Source organism: Bidens hawaiensis, unplaced genomic scaffold (genome assembly GCF_021521415.1).
Source record: "Bidens hawaiensis isolate Kalapana, Puna unplaced genomic scaffold, B.hawaiensis_p1.1 tig00026864_1, whole genome shotgun sequence".
NCBI classification, from domain to species: Eukaryota; Viridiplantae; Streptophyta; class Magnoliopsida; order Asterales; family Asteraceae; genus Bidens; species Bidens hawaiensis.
The window spans coordinates 182,527-188,942 of NW_027494333.1; the positions used below are offsets into that span (position 1 = coordinate 182,527).

General features: G+C 35.9%; 1 pseudogene across 1 annotated transcript; it reads right to left on the bottom strand.

The window, feature by feature from the left end:
* Positions 1-709: 709 nt before the first annotated feature.
* Positions 710-6,416, bottom strand: LOC143574256 (U-box domain-containing protein 44-like; annotated as a pseudogene). Its single transcript, XR_013142560.1, has 4 exons — positions 5,211-6,416; positions 3,732-4,036; positions 2,865-3,355; positions 710-1,763 (listed from the first exon to the last, which is right to left on the bottom strand). The product of XR_013142560.1 is annotated as a U-box domain-containing protein 44-like (transcript).

Here is a 6,416-nt window from a genome sequence, read left to right on the forward strand (position 1 = left end):
AACTTGGTTAAGTGAATTTTATTGATGGTTTCTAATTTAAGTACATGATATAAAGGTTGGATGTGAATTGTTATTATCAGGGTATAAAATTATTAATATATATATATATATATATATATTGTATTTATGTGCATCTTTTATTGTTCCTGATATCTCTCTTGTAATTAATAATTTCATTAAATAAAACAATAAATACAATATATTTTTAATTAATAATTTTATATTCCTTAATATCATTATTAATTTTAATCCGTTAGTTTTATATGAAGGTGTTTATAACTTTATTATATTAATACCATAGAGGTACTGTTTGCTTCTGTTTCACCCTCCCGAGGCCCCTACCCTATGGTGGGACCTTACCGGATATGTTTGTTTGTTTGTTATTTGTATCGTAACTTAAATGGTTGTATGCAAATTGTTTTAAATATTTGTTTTTTTTTGTTCTAAATCATTTAGAGTTGCATTGTAGTAATATGAAAAAAATAACAATGATACTAAATAAATAAAAAACAAACTCGAGTTAAGCTGCACACGTAACTAGGTTTTAGCTCGGTTGAGTATTTCAAGTCAAACTGAGTTGACTATGTCTTTGGCTTGAACTCGGCTCGTGAACAGCCCCACAGCCTCCAGTTTAACATAATCATATATATTATATATTTTGCTATTCAAATAAATTTTATTTATTAATACACTGCTTCATTAATCACAATGACTATAGAATTCAATGAATATTTTGAATTTATACAAACAAGTAAAAGAATAATAACCAAAAATCAGAAAAAAGATGACTGTTCATGAAGCACATTCAAATGGGCCAAAATCTTTGCAGCAACAGACTTCATGCCACTACTTCCTCTTTGTGTAATCTCAACTAATGGCATATGTGCTGACACCTTATACTTCTGTTTATACTCGGGCGACCGAAATATTCGCTCCAACGCCACCAACGCCTTCTCCTGCAACCGCACACTAGGCGAACTCAACAGCTTCACAATCTTACCAATCGCCCCACCGCCTTCCAAAACCTTACTACCCTTCAACAGCAGCTCCCCGTTGACCAAAGTCAACAAAGCATCCAATGCAGCCTCACATGCCCCAAAATCGGGCTCATCAAGAACCTTCACAAGCGAGTTTATTGCATTCGCTTCAATAAGGCAAAATGAGGACTCGGTTGTGCAAATCCCAGAGTGGACCGCACAACTCGTGTCGGGTGACGCCAAACAACAAGTTAAAAAAGCTGGTTTACGCTTAACGGGCCCAGTCAGGCTCGTGGAGCTCTCGGAAAACTGCCTGAGTGAAACTGATATGTTTTTTTTAGTTAAAGCACTGCCCGAGTCTAGCAACTTTATGATGACTGGGATGATCCCAGTTTCCGCCACCTTTTTTTGCAGTTCTTGATCGGACGAAACGGTGAACTGACAAAGTGCACCCGAAGCACTTTCTATCATGATCTCGGGTTTATGAAAGTGGTTAGAAAGAATGGATATTATTACACGAAGTGCACCGGCTTCAAGGGTCCATTGGGTCATTTGAGGGTTTTTGGGGAGGTTTGAGATGATGTCCATTGCAGCAACACTCTCTTCGATGTTATCAGTAGTGGTTATGATTTTAAGCAATGTTTCGATACATTTGGGCCCCACGTGTTCCATGAAAGTTACGTCGTCTCCGTCTTTGGTTAAGGTGCATAATAGTTTCACTGAGTTTGATCGAACGGTTTGGTTTTCGTGTTCGCATAACTGAACTAGTACTTGTACAGCAGAAATCTGATGAAAGTGAACATGAGTATCAGTTTGATTTGCGGTGGCAGAATTGACGGGTCAACGTGTCGGGTAACGGGTCAAAATGGGTAATAATAAGTTATCTTTACCATTTTAGGAGGTTCGTTTCACAGAATTCGTGGGAATTCAAAGGAATTGGAATTAAAATCCCATGACATGGCGTGCTCGTTTCGTTGGAATTGGAATATTAATTTCCTTTTGGTGCGTTCGGTTGTCAAGGAATTGGAATTGGAATTCAATTCCTTCAAATTCCTTTAAATAAAGGGATTCTAAATCCTTCCAAAATGTGGAGGATTTCAAGTGAATTCGATGGAATCTTTTCTCAAGTTTTTTTTTTAACGAGAACAACGAATAAAATATTTTGCTTTTTTTAATTTTTTTGTTTTCGATTTATATTTTGAGTTATGAATTTATTATTATTATTTTTGAATATTTTTTTGAGGGGTTTTGATCTTAATAGAAAACCCCTAAAAAAAATTCAAAAAAATAATAAAAAAAATCATAACACAAAATATAAATAAAAAACATAAAATCTAAAGAAAACTAAAATGTTTCCACCCATATCCTCGTTAAAAAAAAACTCGATTCCAATTCATTTTTCAAACGAACACACCAATAATGGAATTGGATTTCAATTCCTTCAAATTCCAATTCCTATGGGGACTGTTCAGATTCCAAATCCTATGCAAATTCCAATTCCAATTCCATTCCATTTTGTGAAACGAAGGCACCCTAAAACTATTATATATACCAATTCTACATTAAATAAGAAAACAAAACAAGTTTTAAATAAATGAAGAGAGCATTTCCACTTGCTTATTTAGTGATAACATGATATATGATAACATTCACATACTATTTATAGTAGTGTGAATAAATATAAGAATTTGAGAGCTTTGACAAAGTAAATATGATATTACTAAGTTTGGAGGGTATATACGTAATTGTATGTAATTAGGAAGGTATATATGAAATTAATCCTTAAAAAATACTTTTTGCTATATTTTTAACCATTTAAAGTAAAATCCGAATCAACTAGATTGTAAATAAACGGGTTGAAATCGGAGTAAAATAAAAAGAACGCACCTTTCGTAACGTTTTCCTGATGTTCGAACCCGAAGTAGATTGACAAACTGCAAGAAATGTTCTGAGAACACTTTGTTGAACATTTGGACCATTTAATGAAACCAAAGAAAACAATTTGAAAACATCTTCTTTAGATTCCAAAAACAGAATCTCCCTTTGATCAGATTCTAGTGAAGTTAATGATAATGCTAGATTCATAACAGTGGCTACAATCTTTTCAACCAGGCTCGGGATTGACAAGCTCTCGCGAAAGAGTATTCCAAATAAGATCTCGGCTGCATTTTGTTTGATGATTTTTAACCCGTTTTGTGGCACACTCGAGAGCTTCTCGAGAGCTAAAATGGCTGCTTTTTTCATATTTATATCGTTGCGAGAGAGCAAAATAACGAGTAATGAAACCGTATCGTTCTCACAAACCATTAGCTTTCCATGATCTGTCATCTCGAGTTCTGATAATGTTTCAACCATCAAACGTTGAACACTTTCGGACCCTGCATTGATTAGAAGTTAGGGCCATCTTTAACCAGTTTGGCGGTTTAAAATGATTAGTATATTTTTTGAAAAAACTTTAGTTTATATTTATATTTTTAGAATGATAAAGACGGTCATGATTAGAATACATATACATAACAACATATTCGAAAGTGGGAAAAAGAAAATAAAAATAATAAAAGTTTAAAAAAAAACTTATGGCTCGCTACAAAGAAAGGATGTAAACAACATCTTTGAGGTTAGACACATTCATTTCCAAATCAAAATTTGGAAATTTGTTCATTTTAGTTATAAAAAAGTAAAGTTTGACCTCAAAAGTCAAACCTGACTTATATACCGTTCTATTTTGACTTTTCATTATTAATAGTTATTTACCTGAAGCAAGAAGATGAAGCAAAGGTCCAAAATAATTAGCCTTAGCCATCTGCACAATATTCTGGTTAAGAAAAGAAAGATTATCCAAAAGGCGTTTCGCATCGTTTGCAGCTTGAGGATCATCGCTGCCGGATATGGTTACAAGAAGAAGTATGCAGCCTTGGCCTATTACCGATCATATCTCTTGCTGAATCGTTTTCTGATAACTCCATAAGTAACTGTAATGCCAACTTACTTTCTTCAATCTTTCGTGCAAGGGAACACACGATTAGTTTGACTGCATCATCCGTTTTTGCTATGCTTTCCTGCAAGTTAACAACTTATTTTGAACCGTTTTGATATGCTTCGTGTTATATCTCTAACGAGTTAAATTTAGCTAAAAGAGAACACGCCAGAATGTCACCCAAAGCTAAATTTTAATGCATAAAATTCATAAAACTCCTAAATGGTATTATTAATATTGCAATGACCATAAATGTGGAACATATATTTACTTGAGTATTTATCTAAGATTGTAACATGACCATTAAAATATAGCATATACTTGAATTCATATATTATGCATATATGCGTGAATTGTGTCTATTCATGTATCATAATGTGTACAAAACTTGTTAAAAGAACAAAGAGAGGAAAGAAAGTAGGACTACTAAACAGGTCCTGTTCTCGCATTGGTGGGTTGAGTCAGCACGAACCCGAAAATTTTTCACCAGCCCGAACACAAAAACGTAAATCGTGGGTTGACACGAACAGGACCTGTTTAACTCGAAAAATTTGTGTTTAATTCTTTTTTGAGTAAACTGCGGTTTTCGTCCCTGTTGTTTGCCCAATCTGCAGTTTAGTCCAATAGTTTCAAATCTGCGATTTTCGTCCCTGTGGTTTCATTTCACTTGCAATTAAACCTGACCCTACTGACCCCGTTAAGTCTGGTCGTTAACCCATTAGCGTGCTCCTCACGTGAGGGGCAATTTTGTCCTTTTTTCCCCAAATACACCTTAGCCCCTCAAGCGAAGGGGCTTGCGAGTTAGGGTTTATTTGGAGAGAAAAAGGACAAAACTTCCCCTCACGTGAGGGGCACGCTAATGGGTTAACGACCAGACTTAACGAGGTTAGTGGTGTCGGTTTAATTGCAAGTGAAATGAAACCACAAGGACGAAAATCGCAGATTTAAAACTATTGGACTAAAACCGCAGATTTGGACGAATCATAGGGACGAAAACCACAGTTTACTCTTCTTTTTTTCATTTGATCTAAATTTACTTTTTATTTTTTTAATCAATTATGTTTAAACCATGTCAGTTTATTTTAAAGTTTTAAAATTTGACATAAAAGTACCCAAATAGTATATTTTACAAAGCACATTCTGAAAAACTAGAAAATTTAAACACACGGGTTAAAAGGGTCAACCCGTAAACCAATCAAGTTGACACGAACACGACACATTCAGCTAAACATATTAAAAAAAGGTGTTACATATACCTTCCTGTCATCATGGTTGACTGCAAGGATGCGTAGAACAACGAGAACACGCGATCTAATTTGCACATTTTTGGTAACAAGAATCGGTAAATAATCCTCCATCATGACCCACTCTTGATGAACATCTCTTTCCAATATCAACCCCTCCAACTTCCCTAAACAACCAATCACTTCCTCGTCCTCGTTCGAAACAATCCTCGACTTCATTGAACCAATAACAATCATTGTATTCCTATCTCTCCACTCTTCTATCGACTGCCGAAGCGTCTTATTCGTCCTCAATGCTGATGACTTCAAAGGCGTTTTCGTCACAGGACAAACACTGTTCTCGGCTGCTAACCATTTTTCAATCGCCACTCTCTCAAAACTATGCCCCATTGGCGTCTCCACTGGATCCTCCATCACGTCCCCCGTGATGGGACAGTAAAACGACTGTAACGGTTCCAACGGTTGTCTCCCCAACGAATTCCGCTTATTAAAATATTTCTTTTCTTTCTCCTCCACCGTGGCAATAATGTCCGCTTTTCCTAACAAACTAACAACCTGTTCAGTTTGTAAACATTCCGCCACGTCAGCGGTCATATCCGTTTTCTCCATCTCTTTTTTAAAATCCTCATATTCTGCTCTCAAAACCGACTGCTCGGTCGAAACACCAATCGCTTCCGCAATCAATATTAACAGATTGTTCGTGAATGATCGGTCAGGGTATCGCTTCTCTTTGATGTCATCTTCTATAGATGTCGTTCGATACTTCGAATCCAGCATTTCGTTACAAAGTTTCTTGATTTCTTGACCGACCACATTGAAGGATATCAAAGGAGGCAACATATTTAATGCACCACCGATATCTTTCGTGTTCTTTTCCAACAATGTGACAATCTTTTTGGAATTGAGTAACAAGTAGATTTTGTTTCTAGTAGTGCATTCGAGAGCGAGTGTTTTCGCTTGTGAAACATGTTTGGTGAGCTCGTTGATGGCGGTTTTAAAGGCTGTGGAGTCGTTGAAGTCGGGTTTGTGTAGTTGTTGTAATATGGAGGCTGTTTTTTCCAAGTAGGATGAGAGTTTGTTGAAGTTTTCTTGTTGGTAATGGACGGATTTTGTGGCGGTAATGGTGTCGAGTGTGATCGAAACCGCTGCGGAAAGAGTGTCTGAACTCATGATCTTCAACAATCAAGATGTTCAAAAGTTGCTGAGATTGTTCAAGAT